At 36.6% G+C, this 26,102-nt stretch overlaps 1 long non-coding RNA gene across 1 annotated transcript in view; it reads right to left on the bottom strand.

Annotated features, from left to right (window-relative positions):
• The window catches only part of LOC118895271, a 58,721-nt gene extending 33,625 nt beyond the window's left edge, over positions 1-25,096 (bottom strand). The window contains exon 1 of the long non-coding RNA XR_005019921.1: positions 25,034-25,096. This is a non-coding gene — a long non-coding RNA (uncharacterized LOC118895271). The remainder of the gene's footprint in view (positions 1-25,033) is intronic.
• Positions 25,097-26,102: the final 1,006 nt, after the last annotated feature.

Below are 26,102 nucleotides of genomic sequence, written 5' to 3' on the forward strand. Positions count from 1 at the left end.
TATATTAACATATTTCCACACAAATAACCCAAAGAAAGTTTAGTATTAGTTGTTTTTTTGTTTGTTTTTTTTATACTGCAGGTTCTTATTAGTCATCAATATTATACACATCAGTGTATACATGCCAATCCCAATTGCCCAGTTGAGCACACCACCATCCCCACCCCACCGCGGTTTTCCCCCCTTGGCGTCCATACGTTTGTTCTCTACATCTGTGTCTCAACTTCTGCCCTGCAAACCGGCTCATCTGTACCATTTTTCTAGGTTCCACATACATGCATTAATATACGATATTTGTTTTTCTCTTTCTGACTTACTTCACTCTGTATGACAGTCTCTAGATCCATCCACGTCTCAACAAATGACTCAATTTCGTTCCTTTTTATGGCTGAGTAATATTCCGTTGTATTTATGTACCACATCTTCTTTATCCATTCGTCTGTCGATGGGCATTTAGGTTGCTTCCATGACCTGGCTATTGTAAATAGTGCTGCAATGAACATTCGGGTGCATGTGTCTCTTTGAATTATGGTTTTCTCTGGGTATATGCCCAGTAGTGGGATTGCAGGGTCATATGGTAATACTATTTTTAGTTTTTAAGGAACCTCCATACTGTTTTCCATAGTGGCTGTATCAATTTACACTCCCACCAATAGTGCAAGAGGGTTCCCTTTTCTCCAGCATTTGTTGTTTGTAGATTTTCTGATGATGCCCATTCTAACTGGTCTGAGGTGATACCTCATTGTAGTTTTGATTTGCATTTCTCTAATAATTAGTGATGTTGAGCAGCTTTTCATGTGCTTCTTGGCCATCTGTAGGTCTTCTTTGGAGAAATGTCTATTTAGGTCTTCTGCCCATTTTTGGATTGGGTTGTTTGTTTCTTTAATATTGAGCTGAATGAGCTGTTTATATATTTTGGAGATTAATCCTTTGTCCGTTGATTCCTTTGTAAATATTTTCTCCCATTCTGAGGGTTGTCTTTTCGTCTTGTTTATGGTTTCCTTTGCTGTACAAAAGCTTTGAACTTTCATTAGGTGCCATTTGTTTATTTTTGTTTTTATTTCCATTACTCTAGGAGGTGGATCAAAAAAGATCTTGCTGTGATTTATGTCAAAGAGCGTTCTTCCTATGTTTGCCTCTAAGAGTTTTATAGTGTCCGGTCTTACATTTAGGTCTCGAATCCATTTTGAGTTTATTTTTGTGTGTGGTGTTAGGGAGTGTTCTAATTTCATTCTTTTACATGTAGCTGTCCAGTTTTCCCAGCACCACTTATTGAAGAGACTGTCTTTTCTCCATTGTATATCCTTGCCTCCTTTGTCATAGATTAGTTGATGATAGGTGCGTGGTTTTATCTCTGGGCTTTCTATCTTGTTCCATTGATCTATGTTTCTGTTTTTGTGCCAGTACCATATTGTCTTGATTACTGTAGCTTTGTAGTATAGTCTGAAGTCAGGGAGTCTGATTCCTCCAGCTCCATTTTTTTCCCTCAAGACTGCTTTGGCTATTCGGGGTCTTTCGTGTCTCCATACAGATTTTAAGATGATTCGTTCTAGTTCTGTAAAAAATGCAATTGGTAATCTGACAGGGATTGCATTGAATCTGTAGATTGCTTTGGGTAGTATAGTCATTTTCACAATGTTGATTCTTCCAATCCAAGAACATGGTATACCTCTCCATCTGTTGGTATCATTTTTAATTTCTTTCATCAGTGCCTTACAGTTTTCTGCATACAGGTCTTTTGTCTCCCTAGGTAGGATTATTCCTAGGTATTTTATTCTTTTTGTTGCAATGGTAAATGGGAGTGTTTCCATAATTTCTCTTCCACATTTTTCATCATTAGTGTATCGGAATGCAAGAGATTTCTGTGCATTAATTTTGTATCCTGCAACTTTACCAAATTCATTGATTAGCTCTAGTAGCTTTCTGGCAGCATTTTTAGGATTCTCTATGTATAGTATCATGTCATCTGCAAACAGTGACAGTTTTACTTCTTCTTTTCCAATTTGTATTCCTTTTATTTCTTTTTCTTCTCTGATTGCCGTGGCTAGGACTTCCAAAACTATGTTGAATAATACTGGTGAGAGTGGACATCCTTGTCTCGTTCCTGATCTTAGAGGAAATGCTTTCAATTTTTCACCATTGAGAATGATGTTTGCTGTGGGTTTTTCATATATGGCCTTTATTACCTTGAGGTAGGTTCCCTCTATGCCCACTTTCTGGAGAGTTTTTATCATAAATGGTGCTGAATTTTGTCAAAAGCTTTTTCTGCATCTATTGAGATGATCATATGGTTTTTCTTCTTCCATTTGTTAATATGGTGTATCACATTGATTGATTTGCATATATTGAAGAATCCTTGCATCCCTGGGATAAATCCCACTTGATCATGGTGTATGATCCTTTTATTGTGTTGTTGGATTATGTTTGCTAGTATTTTGTTCAGGATTTTTGCATCTATATTCATCAGTGATGTTGGTCTGTCATTTTCTTTTTTTGTAGTATCTTTGCCTGATTTTGGTATCAGGGTGATGGTGGCCTCATAGAATGAGTTTGGGAGTGTTCCTTCCTCTGCAATTTTTTTTTAATTAACTAATTAATTTTATTTATTTTATTTTTTTGGCTGTGTTCGGTCTTCATTTCTGTGCAAGGGCTTTCTCTAGTTGCGGCAAGTGGGGGGCCACTCTTCATCGCGGTGCGTGGGCCTCTCACTATCGCGGCGTCTCTTATTGCGGAGCACAGGCTCCAGACGTGCAGGCTCAGTAGTTGTGGCTCACGGGCCCAGTTGCTCCGCGGCATGTGGGATCTTCCCAGACTAGGGCTCGAACCCGTGTCCCCTGCATTAGCAGGCGGATTCTCAACCACTGCGCCACCAGGGAAGCCCCCCTCTGCAATTTTTTGGAAGAGTTTGAGAAGGATGAGTGTTAGCTCTTCTCTAAATGTTTGATAGAATTCACCTGTGAAGCCATCTGATCCTGGACTTTTGTTTGTTAGAAGATTTTTTATCACAGTTTCAATTTCATTACTTGTGATTGGTCTGTTCATATTTTCTGTTTCTTTCTGGTTCAGTCTTGGAAGCTTATACCTTTCTAAGAATTTGTCCATTTCTTCCAGGTTGTCCATTTTATTGGCATAGAGTTGCTTGTAGTAGTCTCTTAGGATGCTTTGTATTTCTGCGGTGTCTGTTGTAACTTCTCCTTTTTCATTTCTAATTTTACTGATTTGAGTCCTCTCCCTCTTTTTCTTGATGAGTCTGGCTAATGGCTTATCAATTTTGTTTATCTTTTCAAAGAACCAGCTTTTAGTTTTATTGATTTTTGCTATTGTTTTCTTTGTTTCTGTTTCATTTATTTCCGCTCTGATCTTTATGATTTCTTTCCTTCTGCTAACTTTGGGTTTTGTTTGTTCTTTTTTCTCTAGTTCCTTTAGGTGTAACATTAGATTGTTTACTTGAGATTTTTCTTGTTTCTTGAGGTAGGCTTGTATAGCTATAAACTTCCCTCTTAGAACTGCTTTTGCTGCATCCCATAGGTTTTGGATCGTCGTGTTTTCATTGTCATTTGTCTCTAGGTATTTTTTTATTTCCTCTTTGATTTTTTCAGTGACCTCTTGGTTATTTAGTAACGTATTGTTTAGCCTCCATGTGTTTGTGTTTTTTATGCTCTTTTCCCTGTAATTCATTTCTAATCTCATAGCTTTGTGGTCAGAAAAGATGCTTGATATGATTTCAATTTTCTTAAATTTACTGAGGCTTGATTTGTGACCCAACATGTGATCTATCCTGGAGAATGTTCCGTGCACACTTGAGAAGAAAGTGTAATCTGCTGGTTTTGGATGGAATGTCCTATAAAGATCAATTCAATCTATCTGGTCTTTGTGTCATTTAAAGCTTGTGTTTCCTTATTTATTTTCATTTTGGATGATCTGTCCATTGGTGTAAGTGAGGTGTTAAAGTCCCCCACTATTATTGTGTTACTGTCGATTTCCTCTTTTATAGCTGTTAGCAGTTGCCTTATGTATTGAGGTGCTCCTATGTTGGGTGCATATATATTTATAATTGTTATATCTTCTTCTTGGATTGATCCCGTGATCACTATGTAGTGTCCTTCCTTGTCTCTTGTAACATTCTTTATTTTTAAGTCTATTTTATCTGATATGAGTATTGCTACTCCAGCTTCCTTCTGATTTCTATTTGCATGGAATATCTTTTTCCATCCCCTCACTTTCAGTCTGTATGTGTCCCTAGGTCTCAAGTGGGTCTCTTGTAGACAGCATATATATGGGTCTTGTTTTTGTATCCATTCAGCAAGCCTGTGTCTTTTGGTTGGAGCATTTAATCCATTTACGTTTAAGGTAATTATCGATATGTATGTTCCTATGACCATTTTCTTAATTGTTTTGGGTTTGTTTTTGTAGGTCCTTTTCTTCTCTTGTGTTTCCCACTTAGAGAAGTTCCTTTAGCATTTGTTGTAGAGCTGGTTTGGTGGTGCTGAATTCTCTTAGCTTTTGCTTGTCTGTAAAGCTTTTGATTTCTCCATCGAATCTGAATGAGATCCTTGCCGGGTAGAGTAATCTTGGTTGTAGGTTCTTCCCTTTCATCACTTTAAGTATATCATGCCACTCCCTTCTGGCTTGTCGAGTTTCTGCTGAGAAATCAGCTGTTAACCTTATGGGAGTTCCCTTGTATGTTACTTGTCGTTTTTCCCTTGCTGCTTTCAAGAATTTTTCTTTGTCTTTAATTTTTGCCAATTTGATGACTATGTGTCTCAGTGTGTTTCTCCTTGGGTTTATCCTGTATGGGACTCGCTGCACTTCCTGGACTTGGGTGGTTATTTCCTTTCCCATGTTAGGGAAGTTTTCGACTATAATCTCTTCAAATATTTTCTCTGGTCCTTTCTCTCTCTCTTCTCCTTCCGGGACCCCTATAATGCGAATGTTGTTGCATTTAATGTTGTCCCAGAGGTCTCTTAGGCTGTCTTCATTTCTTTTCATTCTTTTTTTTTTAGTCTGATCCGCAGCAGTGAATTCCACCATTCTGTCTTCCAGGTCACTTAACCGATCTTCTGCCTCAGTTATTCTGCTATTGATTCCTTCTAGTGTAGTTTTCATTTCAGTTATTGTATTGTTCATCTCTGTTTGTTTGTTCTTTAATTCTTCTAGGTCTTTGTTAAACATTTCTTGCATCTTCTCGATCTTTGCCTCCATTCTTTTTCCGAGGTCCTGGATCATCTTCACTATCATTATTCTGAATTCCTTTTCTGGAAGGTTGCCTATCTCCACTTCATTTAGTTGTTTTTCTGGGGGTTTATCTTGTTCCTTTATCTGGTATATAGCCCTCTGCCTTTTCATCTTGTCTATCTTTCTGTGAATGTGGTGTGAAATACTTTTTTTTTTTCTGCATCTATTGAGAGGATCATATGGTTTTTCCTTTTTAGTCTATTCATATGGTGAATTACACTGATTAGTGAACATGAACCACGCCTACAGTCCTGGGATAATCCAACTTAGTTATGATGGTTTATCCTTTTTATATATTTCTGGATTTTATTAGCTAATATTTTGCTGAAGATAGTTGCATCCATGTTAATGTGATATATTAGTCTTAAATTGTCTTTTCTTGAAATGTCTTTGCTCTGGAATCAGAGTGAATGCTAGTCTCATAAAATGAGTTGGGAAGTATTCCTTTCTCTTCTATTTTCCAAAAACATTTGAGTAAAATTGGTATATTTCTTCCTTAAATATTTGGTAGAATTTACCAGTGAAGCCATCTGAGCGTGGAGTTTTCTTTGTAGGGAGGGTTTTAATTACAAATTCAATTCAATCTAACAATGTCTGCCATCCAGTTGGGATGTTTGAAGCATTTATAGTTAATGTACTTATTTATATGATTGAATTTAAACCTACCACCTTGTTATTTTTTCCTTTTTCTCCAGCAGTGGACTGTCATTGTTTGTTACTTGATGGGTAGTTTATGGTGGGATGTAGAGGGTTCTTATTTCTCCTGCCCATCCTCAGCCTTAGGCAGGCCATGTGTACCCAGGTGCTTAGGTGTAGGCTTTCCCAGTTTTTCTGTCCCTCCCAGCTCTAGGAATCAAACTCTTGGGAGTCTTGGGCTGGAGAAGGTTTTCTGCCTCTCCTCCAGCAGCATACAGCTCTTCTTCCCAGTGCAAGACTCATGGTTGGGCAGAGGAGTTTCCTGTCCTTCTCACTGTGGCATATGGATTTTGCTTCTGTCCCTTCCTCAGCAGCACTGTACCTATGCCTGGGCCCTGGGAGTAAATGGTTTCCTGTCCATCCCCCAGAGGTTTACAGCTTTTACTTTGCATGTGAGAAAAGTCTAGAAAGTGGACAGATTTTCACCAAGGAGCATGCTCTCGGATCTCCTGGCCTGTACCCGAGACTGTACTCACAGTCTTTTTTGTGAACACCAGGTAGAGACCAATGGACAAGAATTGACAAATGAATGACTCCAAAGTTCCCAAATACCCTAAGCTGTCAGGAGCCCCTACTCAGCTTTAAGGTTTTGTTAAAACTTTAACTGTTTTCTTTTTCCTGCTTTTATGACAACAACCACTTCTGTCTATGCTCTGCAAAAGGTGAAACAGGTTGTCTGTGCCATTTCTCCTTGGAGAGACTTGTCACCTTTTAGAATTTATCTGTTTGTCTTGCAACCTCAGTTCTCTGATGGGTTTGATAAGTTATTACCTGGCTTTTTTCTCATTGTTAGGATGCAAGCGACACTTTTTTTTTTTTTTTTTTTTTTTGGCCGTGGGAGATGTGCAAGGAGATAGATGAAACAAGACTGGCAAAATGAGTGATGGCAGATGGAGATTAATATTTTTTTTTCTAATTCTGTGTATGTTTGAAATTTTCCAGAATAAAAAGTTTTTGAATAATTGCCTGAAGATTGAAACACTTTAGAGATTAGGCTTCATATTCTAGAAACTGCTTTATAATTAATATTTACTCTAAAATAGAAGAGTCTTTGATAAACTGTATTTATAAAGTAAAGGATTTCACCTCTGAAAGCAGAAGGATGTTAGAAAGAGTGGTGAGGAATTTGCCCTAATAATTAACTCAGAAGCTCTGATTATTGCATTTCCATCCCATGACCTCTGCAATCTTCTTGTTTGCCAATGTTGCTAACTTCACTCAGTGTAAAGAAGTTAATTTTCTTGTCAACTGAACTTTGAGTCTTTTTATTACCAGCTATTACAGATACTTGTGTAGATTTCAATCCTGGGAGAAAGGACCCCAATGATGAAGAAATTGTATTAAATACTCCAGCCCTTAATAAAAAGATTCTATTTCTAATCTTATTTTTTTATTGAAGTATAGTTGATTTACGATGTTGTGTTAATTTCTGCTGTACAGCAAAGTGACTCAGTTATACACATATATACATTCTTTTTTGTGTGTTCTTTTCCATTATGGTTTATCCCAGGAGATTGGATATAGTTCCCTGTGCTATACAGTAGGACCTTGTTGTTTATCCAGTCTAAATGTAACAGTTTGAATCTACTAACCCCAAACACCCAGTCCATCCTTCTCCCTCCCCCCTCCCCCTTGGCAACCACAAGGCTGTTCTCTATGCCTGTGAATCTGTTTCTGTTTTGTAGATAGGTTCATTTGTGCCATATTTTAGGTTCCACATATAAGTGATATCATGTTATTTGTCTTTCTCTTTCTGACTTACTTCACTTAGTATGATAACCTCTAGTTGCATCCATGTTGCTGCAAATGGCATTATTTCATTCTTTTTTATGACTGAGTAGTATTCCATTGTATATTTGTACCACATCTTCTTTACCCATTCATCTGTTGATTCATTTAGGTTGTTTCCATGTTTTTGCTATTGTGAATAGTGCTGCTATGAACATAGGGGTGCATGTATCTTTTTGAATTATAGTTTTGGGAGGTATATGCCCAGGAGTGGGATTGCTGGATCATATGGTAAATCTATTTTTAGTTTTCGGAGGAACCTCCATACTGTTTTCCATTGTTGTCTGTACCAACTTACATTCCTACCAACAGTGTAGGAGGGTTCCCTTTTCTCCATACCCTCTCCAGCATTTGTTATTTGCAGACTTTTTAATGATGGCCATTCTGACCAGTGTGAGGTGGTACCTCACTGTGGTTTTGATTTGCATTTTTCTAATAATTAGTGATGTTGAGCATCTTTTCATGTTCCTACTGGCCATCTGTATGTCTCCTTTGGAGAAATGTCTATTAAGGTCTTCTGCCCATTTTTCAATTGGGTTGTTTGTTTTTTTCTTGTTGACTTGTATAAACTGTTTGTATATTTTGGAGATTAAGCCCTTGTCAGTTGCATCATTTGCAAATATTTTCTCCCATTCCATAGGTTGCCTTTTTGTTTTTTAGTTTTAGTTTTAGTTTTTTATGGTTTCCTTTGCTGTGCAAAAGCTTGTAAGTTTGATTAGGTCCCATTTGTTTATTTCTGTTTTTATTTCTATTGCCTTGGGAGACTGACCTAAGAAAACACTGATACAACCTACATCAGAGAATGTTTTGCCTATGCTATGCTTTCTTCTAGGAGTTTTATGGTATCATGTCTTATGTTCGTCTTTAAGCCATTTTGAGTTTATTTTTGCACATGGTGTGAGGGTGTGTTCTAACTTCATTGATTTACATGCAGCTGTCCAACTTTCCCAGTACCATTTGCTGAAGAGACTGCCTTTTTCCCATTGTATAGTCTTGCCTCCTTTGTTGAAGATTAATTGACTGTAGGTGTATGGGTTTATTTCTGGACTCTTTATTCTGTTCCATTGATCTGTATGTTTGTTTTTGTACCAATACCACATGTTTTAATTACTGTAGCTTTGTAGTATTGTCTGAAATCTGGGAGAGTTATGCCTCCTGCTTTTTTTCCCTCATGATTGCTTCGGCAATTCTGGGTCTTTTATGGTTCCATATAAATTTTTGGATTATTTGTTCTAGTTCTGTGAAAAATGTCATGGGTAATTTGATAGGGATCACATTAAGTCTGTAGATTGCTTTGGGTAGTATTGTCATTTTAACAATATTAATTCTCCCACTCCAAGAGCATGGGATATCTTTCCATTTCTCTGAATCCCCTTTAATTTCCTTTATTAATGTTTTATAGTTCTCAGTGTATAAGTCTTCCACCTCCTTGGCCAGGTTTATTCCTAGGTTTTTTTTTTTTTTTTTTGGTGCAATTTTAAAAGGTTTTTTTTTTTTACATTCCCTTTCTGATATTTCATTATTAGTGTAAAGAAATGCAACTGATTTCTGAATGTTAATCTTGTATCCTGCTACTTTGCTGAAGATTCTCCTATTTCTTAAACCACTCTCTCTGGCTTCTTTTTCTTTGCACAACCCCAATGCTCCTTGACTGCCAGTCCACTCTATAGCATTGACCATATATAAGGTGCATAGTATGTGCCAGGCGCTGTGGCAGATACTTTTATACATATTACCTTCACATCACAGAGCCTCTCCTCCATTTCCACAGGTTCTCTTTTTGACCTCATCTGTTGCTCTGCCTCAAATCTCAATTCTAGCATCTCTAGGTCTGCCCTTTGTCCACAGGTCTAGGGCCACATTCCCAACCGATGGACTTCATATTGTCCTCTCTTGCCCCTCAAACTTGATATGTCTGACATAGAAATACTTATGCCATTCCAGCTGCCATTTTATATCATGCCAGAAAATATGTGCTAAAAAATTACCACAGAAAAATATTAACACATATTTCAAGTCACACTAAATATTGAAAAAATTCTATATACCTCAAACCCTATGAAGTTGTATTTTTTAATGATGTGACATTCCTTATCTATGTTATTGACCATGCTAAAAGGGGAATAACTCTTACCTTTTGGCAAAATAGCTGAAGAATTATCACAAAATATATTAAATACTCACTATAAGCTGAAAATATGAAAACGTAATTCCTAAAAAGGATAAACTCCCAAGAATTTGGGGGAAGAGCTTAACAAAAATCATTCTCTGAGTTAACTTTCACAATGTTAGAGTGTTCCCCCAAATTAAACTGCTCCTTAATTTTATCAAAGGGAATAAATATAAAGATAACTTTGGATATTTTTTATTGTTGTCTATAATGGTGTCATGCTATGTAACTGAAGAGTAATAATCATTATAGGGTCTAAAATAAGAGAGCCAAAGAGCAATGTTTGTCAATATTTATCAACTTTATTCATAGCAGAAGGTAACTTGATTGATTGACCAATTCAAGCATTTGAGTCAGATTCACTTTGTCTTTATATAATAGTAAGAAGCTCTTCTGGTTTGATGACAACTCTCCACAGGCCCACCCAGCTACTTTTCCTTTTTGCTGTACCAGATGGTCCTTCTTATTGGGAAGAAATGCAATCAAAAACCAACTCCAAGATAACTGAAAAATTGAATTCTTGTGTCTTAAAGCTAAGACCTGGGCCTTCAACCACAGGTGACTGATCCATTTATAACACAGCCCCTCCCTAGGGCTGAACAAGCAGAATCTAGTTTCCCCTTTCTCCTGTCACATCTTACAGTCACCTTCATTTGTGTAAAATTCTGCTTGGTATGACCTAATGAAGTGTTCCAAGTTTTATTACAGGCCTAGAATTCTGCTCTTCATTCAAACAGTAAATACATTTGCATTTGCCTGAAATACTTGAATGGATTTTTTATAAAATTTATTTTAAGAAAAATTATCAATGTCTTGTTAAAATACTTGAATTTGTAAAAGGAGAGAAAAGTCCATAACTTTGTTATTTTAATACAGCTGTTATCATTTTTTTGTGTTCTGTTCTGGTCAAACTGCTTTGCAAAAGATTGACAACAGTTGACAACTCAGGAATGTATGTATACAGTGGCAATTTTTTTCAGTAAAAGGCCAGACAGTAAATATTTCAGGCTTTGCAGGCCATACAGTCTGATGGAACTATTTGACTCTGCTTTTGTAGTACAAAAGCAACCATAGACAATACAGAAACAAGTGTGGCTCTGTTCTAATAAAACCATGAACAGTAAAATCTGAATTTCATATAATTTTCATGTGTCACAAAATATTACTCTTTCTTAATTTTCTCTCAGCATTTAAAAATGTAAAATACAGTCTTGACTTGTGGGCCATACAAAAGTGAGTAGCAGGTTGGCTATCCATGGGTCATAGATGGCCAGCCCTGTTTAAGACCTTATCTCTAGTTGTGAACCATGTCCTGAGCTCCACAGCCACAATTTCAGCTTTTTCCTGAACATCCCATCAGCACCTCAAACCAAAACCATTTCAAACCTAACTCAGAACATATGTCTCATGTAAACTGTTCACTTGTCTCAAATCTCCTATTTCTGTTCATGGAACACTGTCTCCCAGTCATCCAGATCTGAAGTTTAAAAATCATTCACTACCCTTGTCAAGTCCTGTCCTGTCTCAAATATGTCTCCAGTTTGCAATTCCCACACCCAGCATCCAAGTTCAGGCTTTCATTGTTTAGCCTGCATTGTTATTGTAGTACTATAATTGGTTTCCATACTTCTAGCACTCCAATGTATCTAATATATTGTTGTCAGAATAAGCTTCCTAAAGGGCTGCTCTAATTATGTCACTATGGAACACTATCTTAAAACTCTGTGTAACTCTATTGCTTGCCAAATTAAATACAAACTTTTCAACTAGCTTTCAAGACCATCCAAAACATCCCAAATATCTTTCTAGTCTTGCTTCACCCTAAATCTTTGTCCATTCATTCAACAAAAGTGAAGGAGCACCTATTAAGTACCAAGGCACTATGCTGGATACACAAGGGGATACAATGATGAGCAAAAACCACATGACCTCTGCCTTCATAGAGTTTACAGCATAGCTGTGGAAAAAGACATGAGTCAAATAATCACTTAAAAGATATAAGAAGAACATGAAGCAATATTTTCAAAGTACTAAAAGAAAAGAACTTCAAATCTAGGGCTTTACGTAAAACTAAACTATTATCTAAGTGTGTGGCTGAAATAATGATTCTTTCATGCACATAAGTATCAGAACATTCATCACATAAAGACCACCTTTGAAAACATTTCTAGAAGTGCTCCAGCAATAAAAAAACAAAAACAAAAACCTCTGGAGGCTTTGAGATCTATGGGAAGTAGGTCTACTTTAAACTCTGATAGGCCTGATTGTGGTGATATTTTACAGCTGTATACATATGTCAAAGCTTATAAAATTGTACTTTAAATATGTACAGTGTATGTATGTCAATTATACCTCAATAAAACTGGCAAATATTTGGTAGGAAAAAAATTTTAATGTTAATGTACAGTTTAAAGTAAAAGAATAAAAGGAAAAAGAGAATAAAAGAAACACCTAAGTTATTTTTTAAATCCATAAATAAATGTAAAATTATGACTGTGACTATAGAGAGAGCATAGATGCTCCACCCCTTTTCCCATATCTTGCCCTGTTCATCTCTTCCATCTTAGGAATGGCTGTTCCTAAGTTATAGCCGTTCATAATGAACCAGTGATCTAGTAAACAAAATGTTTCTCTGAGTTCTATGGGCCGCTTTGCAAATTAATCAACCGAAGGAAGAGTTCATGGGAACCTTCAATATACAGCTGGTTGGTCACAAGCACAGGTAACAACCTGGGCTTGCGGTTGGCATCTGGAGTAGGGAGGTATTAGGGAGTACTGTAGAACAGCGCCCTCAACTTGTGGAATCTGATGCTGTCTCTGGGTAGATAAGGTAGAATTGTATAATACTCAGCTGGTGTCAGAGCATTGCTTGTTAGAGGTGTGGGGACAAAATCTCCACCCCCATAACTTAGAATTGGGTGCTCAGAACTAAAAAGACCCCCCATTTTACAAATTAGGAAACTGAGGCACAGAAAAGCTAAGTGTCTTGCCTGAGGTCATTACGCCAGTGAGTAGTAGAACTGGGATTACAAACCAAAGTAATCTGGTTCAAGAGTCCACACTCTCAACTATGAAATTAACAGATGAAGAGGGAAGAGAAAGAATTTCAAGCTGATGAAACAATACATGAAAATACCCCATGTGCTTGGGGAGTATGGGGATTCAACATAGGCCAGTGTGGCTAGGGCAGAGAGGCGAAAGAAACATGAAGACGTCTCTGAGAGGAAGTAGAGGCCTATTACGCAAAACCTTCTAAACCAGGTTGCAGAATGTTGTCTTTATCCTTAGAACAATGGATACCATTTAAGTCTTGTAAGTAGGGACTAATAGGAATTTTGAAGATATTATTTTGGCTTCAATGTGGAAAAGAGATTAGAGAGGGCTAGAGTGGATGTGAATAAACTCATTATTGCAGTTGTACACATGAGATATGTTGGTAGTTGAACTGTGATAAAAGTCAGCTTGAAGAAAGAAAGGCAAGCTGGAAATAAACATCTTACTGCATAACTCAGAAGTCTTTTCCTTCGTAGTAATTAGAGGCAGATTGATATTGGGAGGGAATGGATCTGCTCCGAAACTCTCAAGGTGATGGTAGACATAAAACTCAAGTTCTGGTACAGTGAAGCCTGGAGGAGACTGCTAGTGTCCTGCCCACTCTAAGCAGAATTTTTTAAAATAGGCTATCTTTGGAGAAGAGCAGATAGCCTTCTCCCACAGAGAAAGTATTAGAAGAACACAGAATATAGTCCCTAGTGAATAACTATTGTGCAATGTGTGCCAAGTGAAATTTTATTATGTACTTGGTTTAAATACTATCCATAAGAACTCATCTCTAATCTTATAATGGAAGTCAAAGGGAAAATAAATTCCTACAACATTTAACTTGGAAGAGATATTAGATATTATATAGCCACAGTCTTTTTACAAATGAGGAGACTCATCCAAGCTGTGATGTTAATAATTTAATAAACAGTAAATTAACTTGAAAAGTACCTGGCAGAACATGACACATATTAGCCACTTAATAAGTAATATTTATTAGTATTATGCTTAACATCACTATTTTTGATAAATATTATGTTAACAATAAGAATTCAATAGATGTTTATTCAGTGAGTTCTATGTGTCAGATGTTTGTCAAGGCTTAGAATATAAAAATAACTAAAACACAATCCTTATTTTGAACTTGAGGTGTTCACATCCTACTGATGATTAAATAAAATACATAAAAGGCTAGATTACAACGTGGGGGATAACTGCAACATAGTAAGTATTAAAGCATTATTTTTAAAGTTTTGTGGGAATTCAAGCCTTATTACTCACAGACCCCGTGTTCTTCCCACTCAACCATTCTGTCTATTCATATAACCCAATACACACACAGATGTATACATACAAACTCAGAGTCAGGTTAAAAATAATGCACTCATGTTCCAAAGTAGAGAAACACCGAATTGAAAGTGAAATTCGTTTTATCATAGGGATTTTCACAGCATGGACACTGTGAAAATCAGTATTCGAAGCTTGAAGCTTTTGTGGTTCAAAATTCAACAAAATGGCATATACCTCACAGGTTTTCCCTTTTATTTTAAGAACAATTTGTATCCCAAAGAGAAAATGTAACCAGATAATAGGCTATCAACCTAAACTTTATTTGGATTTTTATGTTTGACTGGGAGAATCCATGCTTATAAGGATTATTTTTGTTTAGATTAAGATCCCAGCATCCTCACACTTAGCATAGTGTTAAATATATTAAACTTGAGAAGGTTTTCTGATACATGTGGTAGAGGACATTTCTTTTCTGCTCAGCATCCTTTCCTTTGGATTAACATGGAATCTCATCCATTCCACATTAATAGTTTCAGTCCATGCAAATCAGGTAAGACTGTCATGACTCAAACAAAACCTATTAAAATATCTCCAGATCATCAGAGATTTCATATCTGGTAACTAGGAGGGAGTGTAATGTTCTATTTTTCTGGACGAATGACTTGTAAAATGAAGTAGATTTGGAGCAACACTAGGCATCTTTCCATTATGATATTCTCTTTCTGACAATGAGGTCAGGCAAAGATGGATAATCTGAGTGATGGAAAGAAATAAAGAGTCCTAAGGATATCATTTCAACCATTGTATCTAGCTGTGCCCTAAAGCTCTAGCTTCTCCCACTGAAATTTCCACATATGTGAACCAAAAGAATATGTTTTCCACTTAAGCTTGTATGAGTTGAGTTTCTGTTGTCTGCAACCAAATGGTCCTGATGCCTACATGCTGGTAGTACATAACATTTATTGCTATTATTATTTCACAATTATTCAGCACCAGCAATACCTCATACAAAGTACTGTACAATATAATAGGTTTAGCATCACAATTCCTATCATCTAGGAACTTATTTAAATTCGGTCATGACACATATATACAATGGAATATTACACAGCCATAAAAAGAAACGAAACTGAGTCATTTGTAGTGAGGTGGATGGACCTAGAGTCTGTCATACAGAGTGAAGTAAGTCAGAAAGAGAAAAACAGATATCATATATTAATGCATGTATGTGGAACCTAAAAAAATGGTACAGATGAACCGGTTTGCAGGGCAGAAGTTGAGACACAGATGTAGAGAACAAACATATGGACACCAAGGGGGGGAAGCCGTGGGGGGGGTGGGGATGGTGGTGTGTTGAATTGGGCGATTGGGATTGACAGGTATACACTGATGTGTATAAAATTGATGACTAATAAGAACCTGCTGTATAAAAAAAATAATAAAATTAAATTAAAAAATTAAAAAAAACACTTATACTGAACTTTCTTTGGGTTATTTGTATGGAAATATGTTAATGTAAATGTTTCAGACATTACATGAAATTTCTAAAAATCTTATATGTTCTGGTATAATGTTATAAGGCATAATTCTAGTTATTACTTTAAAATGTATATCCCGGAAATAACTAAATTTCCTTGTCAATTGCATTACTATGAACTTACATCAAATCTTTAACCGTGGTCATTTTTAAGTCTTTTGTCATTTACAGACAGTCCTGGGTGTACTCTGATGCTTTTGCAAAAATGTTCCCATAAACGGCTTTCATCTTCAAGGAATTCATGGAAAAGACTCTGACAAGTACAGGTTTTTGGTAACTGACTATACTGCTGAAATGAATGAATAAGCATTTTCAGAACTCTAATGGAAAACTGATGGATTCATAAAAGTGCTAACAAAAGATCAAGATGAAAAAGAAATTAATTACATGGGGCTGAGTGAACTGATGAGGATGATTATAATTTTTGTAACTTTCTGTTTGAATAAAAAAAAATGTGATGTAAATTTATGTAAAAAGAACTTAATATAAAACAATGCCACTCTTCTCACATATTTTCTCTGGTTTTGGAAAATATAGATATTTTCTGTTAAAAACGTGATTTATGCTGACACGTAATAGGTTGATTATTATTACTATAAATGAATTAATAAATATTTTTAAGTTAAAAAAAAAAAAGACACAGACGTAGAGAATGGACTTGAGGACACGGGGAGGGGGGAGGTGAAGCTGGGACGAAGTGAGAGAGTAACATTGACATATATACACTACCAAATGTAAAATAGATAGCTAGTGGGAAGCAGCCCCACATAGCACAGGGAGATCAGCTCAGTGCTTTGTGACCACCTAGAGGGGTGGAATAGGGAGGATGGGAGGGAGGCTGAAGAGGGAGGGGATATGGGGATATATGTATACATATAGCTGATTCACTTTGTTATACAGCAGAAACTAACACACCATTGTAAAGCAATTATACTCCAATAAAGATGTAAAAACGATTTAAATAAATAAATAAGGCCGTGAAAATGAGAAGAATATTCATTTGTCAGGAAAGAAGGTGAGGTAAATAGAAAGAAAGATTGTGACACTACACTGATCTCTCTGATGTGCTTTTCCTTAGACGTTGCCCTTACCCATTCAGAGGACAATCTGCAGTAATTTTACTAGATTAAAGCAAGTATGAGAAGGTAGAATAACAACCAACAAGAGGATAACTCAATTGCCATATACTCATAAAACTAGAATACAACAGCAGTAAAATAAATGCACCACAGCTCCACACATCACATTGATGAATCTCAAACACAATGTGGAGTGACAAAGCAACTTCAGAATACTATGAAAACATAAACACTTAATGTACCACTAGAAATATATAAACATAGAGTAAAACTATAATGAAAATTGAGGAAATGATCAAATTAATATTCAGAATAGTAGCTACCCTTGGTAGGAAAGGAGAGGGATGTGACTGGAGAGGGGTAGACAGAGGCTCTCAAAGGCACGTTTAGCGTTCGATTGCTTACTCTGGGGTGAGAGCACAGAGGTGTACTGGTTCCTATTGCTGCTGTAACAAATTATTGCAAACTTAGTAGCTTTAAAACATTAAAATTTATTATCTTTCAGTTTTCAAGTTTAGAAGTCTGAAATGGGTCTTATGGGGCATAAATCAAAGTGTTGGCAGAGCTGAGAGCTTTCTGGAGGATCCAGAAGAGAATACATTTTTGGGCTCTTCCAGTGTTTAGAGGCTGCTGCATTTCTTGATTTCTGGCCATACTGCTCCAACCTCTGCTTCTGTCATCACATGTCCTTCTCTGATTCTGACCTTCCTACCTCCCTATAATAAGGATCTTTGTGATTACACTGGCCCACACAGATAATCCAGGATAATCTCCCCATCTCAAGATCTTTAACGTAATCACATCTGCAAAGTCCCTTTTGCCATGTAAGGTATAATATTCATATGCTCCAGGGATTAGTACATGGACATCTTGGTGTGTATGGTGGGGAGGAGGGCAGGGATTACTCTTTCCAACACAGTGAGTGTTTGTTTTATTTCTTATGTCTTATTCATATGTTATATATATTCAGAGTGGATGCTGTAGTGTACCACTCAAAATTCTGTTCAGGCCTAAAGCACTCATGCCTTCTGGGGAAACTGGCAGCTGACGGTGCCCTCTAGGAATTGCCCTTAACCAAAGAGAGGCACTTCACCCGATGTTTTCCCCTTCTCCAGAAGCAGCAGACATAGGCAGATATACGAGTATAAAGGCCTGGCCTCCAGAGCTGCCCAACAACTCCCTCTGCCCAATCTTACTTCTTTTCCTCCCCTTATAGGCACTGATCTCAAGAACATGTCACAGTAGACTTCCTGAGCATAAATCTCCCTCTCAGAGTGTGTTTCCTGATCTACAATAATATCATTTTGTAAAGATAAAATATTTCATGATCATTTAAAAAAATTTAAGGACTACTTAGGGCACTAGTAGGGAGTAAATAAATTCAGAAACAAAAACAAGATGAATTGGAGTAAAAAGAAACTGGAAGCACTAAGTCCAATTTAAAATCCTATGGAAAAGGACACATGTACCCCAATGTTCACTGCAGCACTATTTACAACAGCCAGGACATGGCAACAACCTAAATGTCCAATGACAGATGAATGGATAAAGAAAATGTGGTACATATATACAATGGAATATTACTCAGCCATAAAAAGGAACGAAATTGGGTCATTTGTAGAGATGTGGATGGACATAGAGTCTGTCATACAGAGTGAAGTAAGGCAGAAAGAGAAAAACAAATATCGCATATTAATGCATATATGTGGAATCTAGAAAAATGGTACAGATGAACCTATTTGTAGGGCAGGAATAGAGGTGTAGACGTAGAGAACGGACATGTGGACACAGTGGGGGAAGGGGAGGGTGGGACGAATTGGGAGATCAGGATTGACATAAATACACTACCATGTGTAAAATAGATAGCTAGTGGGAACCTGCTGTATAGCACAGGGAGCTCAGCTCGGTGCTCTGTGATGACCTAGATGGGGGTGAAGAGGGGGGAGAGAAGTCCAAGAGGGAGGGAATATAGGTATATGTATAGCTAATTCACTTCATTGTACAACAGTAACTAACACAACATTGTAAAGCAATTTTACTCCAATAAAAAATAAAATAAAATAAAAATAAATTTAAAAAATAAAATAAAATCCTATAGATATCTAGATACTTAGTAAATGCTTTGATTGAGGAATTAGCAGTAGATTTCAAAAGAATTAGATAAATTCAACATTTCAAAATAACTTTCAATATGAATTAGCAACTGAACTATTCAGGGAGGTCAGGGTTAACACTCTTAATTTGGACTTTTGGATTTAGTCCCAACTCTGTTTCTTAACTTCTGTGAGCTGTGGTTTTCTTACTATGAAATGAGATAATTGGCTGCTAATCTCTAGTCTAAATAGTTCTAAAAATCTTTTAATCCAACCACAAACATAGTATTTACACCAATTAAAAGATCTGAAAAATGAGAACAGACATAAACCAAATAATTTGCCTTTGAAAAAAATGCTGAATCTTTTGTTCTGCTAGCTATTAGGTACTCAACATGGTTCCTGTACTCTAAAAGAAAAAGCATGGAAAAGTCCAACCTCTCACAGAGGGTTAGTGATAATTCAAAATCTACATTTGAAAATATTTTCCTCCCTAGTGACAAAAGTCTGAATAGGTCCTGACATTCTTTTTTTTTTTAGTTGTTTTGTTTGTTTATACTGCAGGTTCTTATTAGTCATCACTTTTATACACATCAGTGTATACATGTCAATCCCAATCGCCCAATTCAGCACACCACCATCCCCACCCCACCGCAGTTTTCCCCTCTTGGTGTCCATATGTCTGTTCTCTACATCTGTGTCTCAACTTCTGCCCTGCAAACCGGCTCATCTGTACCATTTTTCTAGGTTCCACATACATGCGTTAATATACGATATTTATTTTTCTCTTTCTGACTTACTTCACTCTGTATGACAGTCTCTAGATCCATCCACGTCTCAACAAATGACTCAATTTCGTTCCTTTTTATGGCTGAGTAATATTCCGTTGTATATATGTACCACATCTTCTTTATCCATTCGTCTGTCGATGGGCATTTAGGTTGCTTCCATGACCTGGCTATTGTAAATAGTGCTGCAATGAACATTCGGGTGCATGTGTCTCTTTGAATTATGGTTTTCTCTGGGTATATGCCCAGTAATGGGATTGCTGGATCATATGGCAGTTCTAGTTTTAGTTTTTTAAGGAACCTCCATACTGTTCTCCATAGTGGCTGTATCAATTTACATTCCTACCAACAGTGCAAGAGGGTTCCCTTTTCTCAACACCCTCTCCAGCATTTGTTGTTTGTAGACTTTCTGATGATGCCCATTCTAACTGGTCTGAGGTGATACCTCATTGTAGTTTTGATTTGCATTTCTCTAATAATTAGTGATGTTGAGCAGCTTTTCATGTGCTTCTTGGCCATCTGTAGGTCTTCTCTGGAGAAATGTCTATTTAGGTCTTCTGCCCATTTTTGGATTGGGTTGTTTGTTTCTTTAATATTGAGCTGAATGAGCTATTTATATTTTTTGGAGATTAATCCTTTGTCCGTTGATTCCTTTGCAAATATTTTCTCCCATTCTGAGGGTTGTCTTTCGTCTTGTTAATGGTTTCCTTTGCTGTGCAAAAGCTTTGAAGTTTCATTAGGTCCCATTTGTTTATTTTTGTTTTTATTTCCATTACTCTAGGAGGTGGATCAAAAAAGATCTTCCTGTGATTTATGTCAAAGAGTGTTCTTCCTATGTTTGCCTCTAAGAGTTTTATAGTGTCTGGTCTTACATTTAGGTCTCGAATCCATTTTGAGCTTATTTTTGTGTATGGTGTTAGGGAGTGTTCTAATTTCATTCTTTTACATGTAGCTGTCCAGTTTTCTCAGCACCACTTATTGAAGGGACTGTCCTTTCTCCATTGTGTATCTTTGACTCCTTTGTCATAGATTAGTTGACCATAGGTGTGTGGGTTTATCTCTGGGCTTTCTATCTTGTTCCATTGATCTATGTTTCTGTTTTTGTGCCAGTACCATATTGTCTTGATTACTGTAGCTTTGTAGTATAGTCTGAAGTCAGGGAGTCTGATTCCTCCAGCTCCGTTTTTTTCTCTCAAGACTGCTTTGGCTATTTGGGGTCTTTCGTGTCTCCATACAAATTTTAAGATGATTTGTTCTAGTTCTGTAAAAAATGACACTGGTAATTTGATAGGGATTGCACTGAATCTGTAGATTGCTTTGGGTAGTATAGTCATTTTCACAATATTGATTCTTCCAATCCAAGAACATGGTATATCTCTCCATCTGTTGGTGTCATCTTTAATTTCTTTCATCAGTGTCTTACAGTTTTCTGCAAACAGATCTTTTGTCTCCCTAGATAGGTTTATTCCTAGGTGTTTTATTCTTTTTGTTGCAATGGTAAATGGGAGTGTTTCCTTAATTTCCTCTTTCAGATTTTTCATCATTAGTGTATAGGAATGCAAGAGATTTCTGTGCATTAATTTTGTATCCTGCTACTTTACCAAATTCATTGATTAGCTCTAGTAGTTTTCTGGTGACATCTTTAGGATTCTCTATGTGTAGTATCATGTCATCTGCAAAGAGTGACAGTTTTACTTCTTCTTTTCCAATTTGTATTCCTTTTCTTCTCTGATTGCCGTGGCTAGGACTTCCAAAACGATGTTGAATAATAGGGGTGAGAGTGGACATCCTTGTCTCGTTCCTGATCTTAGAGGAAATGCTTTCAGTTTTTCACCATTGAGGATGATGTTTGCTGTGGGTTTGTCGTATATGGCCTTTATTATGTTGAGGTAGGTTCCCTCTATGCCCACTTTCTGGAGAGTTTTTATCATAAATGGGTGTTGAATTTTGTCAAAAGCTTTTTCTGCATCTATTGAGATGATCATATGGTTTTTCTTCTTCCATTTGTTAATATGGTGTATCACATTGATTGATTTGCGTATATTGAAGAATCCTTGCATCCCTGGGATAAATCCCACTTGATCGTGGTGTATGATCCTTTTAATGTGTTGTTGGATTCTGTTTGCTAGTATTTTGTTGAGGATTTTTGCATCTATATTCATCAGTGATATTGGTCTGTAATTTTCTTTTTTTGTAGTATCTTTGCCTGGTTTTGGTATCAGGGTGATGGTGGCCTCATAGAATGAGTTTGGGAGTGTTCTTTCCTCTGCAATTTTTGGAAGAGTTTGAGAGTGGTGGGTGTTAGCTCTTCTCTAAATGTTTGATAGAATTCACCTGTGAAGCCATCTGGTCCTGGACTTTTGTTTGTTGGAAGATTTTTAATCACAGTTTCTATTTCATTACTTGTGATTGGTCTGTTCATGTTTTCTGTTTCTTCCTGGTTCAGTCTTGGAAGCTTATACCTTTCTAAGAATTTGTCCATTTCTTCCAGGTTGTCCATTTTATTGCCATAGCGTTGCCTGTAGTAGTCTCTTAGGATGCTTTGTATTTCTGCGGTGTCTGTTGTAACTTCTCCTTTTTCATTTCTAATTTTACTGATTTGAGTCCTCTCCCTCTTTTTCTTGATGAGTCTGGCTAATGGCTTATCAATTTTGTTTATCTTCTCAAAGAACCAGCTTTTAGTTTTATTGATCTTTGCTACTGTTTTCTTAGTTTCTATTTCATTTATTTCCGCTCTGATCTTTATGATTTCTTTCCTTCTGCTAACCTTGGGTTTTCTTTGTTCTTCTTTCTCTAGTTCCTTTAGGTGTAACATTAGATTGTCTACTTGAGATTTTTCTTGTTTCTTGAGGTAGGCTTGTATAGCTATAAACTTCCCTCTTAGAACTGCTTTTGCTGCATCCCATAGGTTTTGGATCGTCGTGTTTTCATTGTCATTTGTCTCTAGGTATTTTTTTATTTCCTCTTTGATTTCTTCAGTGACCTCTTGGTTATTTAGCAACGTATTGTTTAGCCTCCATGTGTTTGTGTTTTTTACTTTTTTTTCCCTGTAATTCATTTCTAATCTCATAGCGTTGTGGTCAGAAAAGATGCTTGATATGACTTCAATTTTCTTAAATTTACTGAGGCTTGATTTGTGACCCAAGATGTAATCTATCCTGGAGAATGTTCCGTGCACACTTGAGAAGAAAGTGTAATCTGCTGTTTTTGGATGGAATGTCCTATAAATATCAATTCAATCTATCTGGTCTATTGTGTCATTTAAAGCTTGTGTTTCCTTATTTATTTTCATTTTGGATGATCTGTCCACTGGTGTAAGAGAGGTGTTAAAGTCACCCACTATTATTGTGTTACTGTGGATTTCTTTTATAGCTGTTAGCAGTTGCCTTATGTATTGAGGTGCTCCTATGTTGGGTGCATATATATTTATAATTGTTATATCTTCTTCTTGGACTGATCCCTTGATCATTATGTAGTGTCCTTCCTTGTCTCTTGTAACATTCTTTATTTTAAAGTCTATTTTATCTGATATGAGTATAGCTACTCCAGCTTTCTTTTGATTTCCATTTGCATGGAATATCTTTTTCCATCCCCTCACTTTCAGTCTGTATGTGTCCCTAGGTCTCAAGTGGGTCTCTTGTAGACAGCATATATATGGGTCTTGTTTTTGTATCCATTCAGCAAGCCTGTGTCTTTTGGTTGGAGCATTTAATCCATTTACGTTTAAGGTAATTATCGATATGTATGTTCCTATGACCATTTTATTAATTGTTTTGGGTTTGTTTTTGTAGGTCCTTTTCTTCTCTTGTGTTTCCCACTTAGAGAAGTTCCTTTAGCATTTGTTGTACAGCTGGTTTGGTGGTGCTGAATTCTCTTAGCTTTTGCTTGTCTGTAAAGCTTTTGATTTCTCCATCGAATCTGAATGAGATCCTTGCCGGGTAGAGTAATCTTGGTTGTAGGTTCTTCCCTTTCATCACTTTAAGTATATCATGCCACTCCCTTCTGGCTTGTAGAGTTTCTACTGAGAAATCAGCTGTTAACCTTATGGGAGTTCCCTTGTATGTTATTTGTCGTTTTTCCCTTGCTGCTTTCAAGAATTTTTCTTTGTCTTTAATTCTTGCCAATTTGATGACTATGTGTCTCGGCGTGTTTCTCCTTGGGTTTATCCTGTATGGGACTCTCTGCGCTTCCTGGACTTGGGTGGCTATTTCCTTTCCCATGTTAGGGAAGTTTTCGACTATAATCTCTTCAAATATTTTCTCTGGTCCTTTCTCTCTCTATTCTCCTTCTGGGACCCCTATAATGTGAATGTTGTTGCATTTAATGTTGTCCCAGAGGTCTCTTAGGCTGTCTTCATTTCTTTTCATTCTTTTTTCTTTAGTCTGTTCCGCAGCAGTGAATTCCACCATTCTGTCTTCCAGGTCACTTAACCGTTTTCTGCCTCAGTTATTCTGCTATTGATTCCTTCTAGTGTAGTTTTCATTTCGGTTATTGTACTGTTCATCTCTGTTTGTTTGTTCTTTAATTCTTCTAGGTCTTTGTTAAACATTTCTTGCATCTTCTCGATCTTTGCCTCCATTCTTATTCCGAGGTCCTGGATCACCTTCACTATCATTATTCTGAATTCTTTTTCTGGAAGGTTGCCTATCTCCACTTCATTTAGTTGTTGTTCTGGGGGTTTATCTTGTTCCTTCATCTGCTATATAGCCCTCTGCCTTTTCATTTTGTCTATCTTTCTGTGAATGTGGTTTTTGTTCCTGACTTTCATATTTTACATTGTGTACATTTCAAATACAACATAACTAAAGAAGATTAACTCAGTATATCTCCTTATCTACTACTTCACTTGGAATATTAATATTGAATGTGTATATTCACGCCATGACCTGTTTTAGAATAATACCTTTCATGCCTATTATGTCATTAGGAATAGTATATAAAATATTCTATATTGTATATAGCTATAGACTATCCACACAAGTGAGGATTTATATGGCTAGGGAAGATACATTATATGAACTGGTAAGCATAGACAGATGTTCCCTGCAATCACTGAGCCATGTGGTTTGGAGCAAGCCCTAGTAGCATAGATCTAAACCACCATAGGCTCACAGATTGGAGAAAAGTCCATTGTGGAGTAAACACTCATTTATCAGCAAGTGTGTGTAGTGCAGGATATGTGACAGACATTTCATCTGGAAATCTAGCCTTGGCCTAAAGCCCCAACACAATTTTAGAACTCACTAGGTACTCTGAACTGAAAATAACAAATCCAAAGCCTAAGAACCAATTAAAATACAAACCAAACAACCTACCTCCTAAGATTAGGAAAAGTACTGCTTTAGACTTGCTCTTTAGTTTCCCATGTCCAACTTGATATTAGCCTCCTAGAACCATAAAGAAAAAATGGTTTTGAAATCATATTTGGGCCTAAATCATAACTTTGCCACATTTTGGTTTTTTGAATTTGGATGATACCTAATTATTTTAGCTTCAGCTTTCTCATTTGTAAATCTAACTTCCTCATTGAGAAAGAAAAATGAAATAACTAATTTAAACTACTTTAGGATTCTAAAAGGCTATGCAACTGTGTTTCTGTTCTTGATGAAGTTGGTTTTGATGGTGAGGGGTTGACAGGCTTACCACCTTATTCATAATCAATAGAATCAAGAGATTGGAAGAAAAAGAAAATGCTACAACAGCAACATGAAAGAGGAGGCTGGTGGGGCAGGCTTTTTTTCCATTCAATAAATGACTAACAAAGGCAATTACATTAGAAATAATATTAATATGGGATTTGTATACTAAATCAATCCACCTTCTAGGCAGCCATCCTAGTTAACAAGTGAACCTAGCCCTTCTTCCCAGATGTGTAATTCATAAAACATGTCAATCCCATAGGAAACAGTTAACCAAGCCATGTGCCCATTCTTGTATATGTCAAACAACAACAAAAAACACAAAATCACTAAATTGATGGTCTGAAGATTATGTTTCTAATAACTGCAGAAAAATGCTAGCACGAGTTCAGCTCTTGTCAAGCCATTGGTTCAAAGGCATAACAGATTATAGAAAAGGAGGAGAAAAGAGGCTAACTTAGAATATTATAAATGACACTAGACTAGCTGTCAGTAACCAGAATTCAAAGGCTAGCTCTTCCATGAATGAACTGTTTTACTTTGTATAAGCCACTTTGCTTGCAGTTACAAATGCATTCTCTGGCTTATTTATTCAACAAATGTTTCTTGATCACATACTAAGTACCAAGCACTGCTTTAGTTGCTAGTGATTCAATAGTGAGCAAATACAGATATAGTTCCTACCCTCATGGAGTTACTAAAACTTGTTTCACTTTGTAAATCAACTATACCTCAATTAAAACAA

This window comes from Balaenoptera musculus, chromosome 5, assembly GCF_009873245.2.
Source record: "Balaenoptera musculus isolate JJ_BM4_2016_0621 chromosome 5, mBalMus1.pri.v3, whole genome shotgun sequence".
NCBI classification, from domain to species: domain Eukaryota; kingdom Metazoa; phylum Chordata; class Mammalia; order Artiodactyla; family Balaenopteridae; genus Balaenoptera; species Balaenoptera musculus.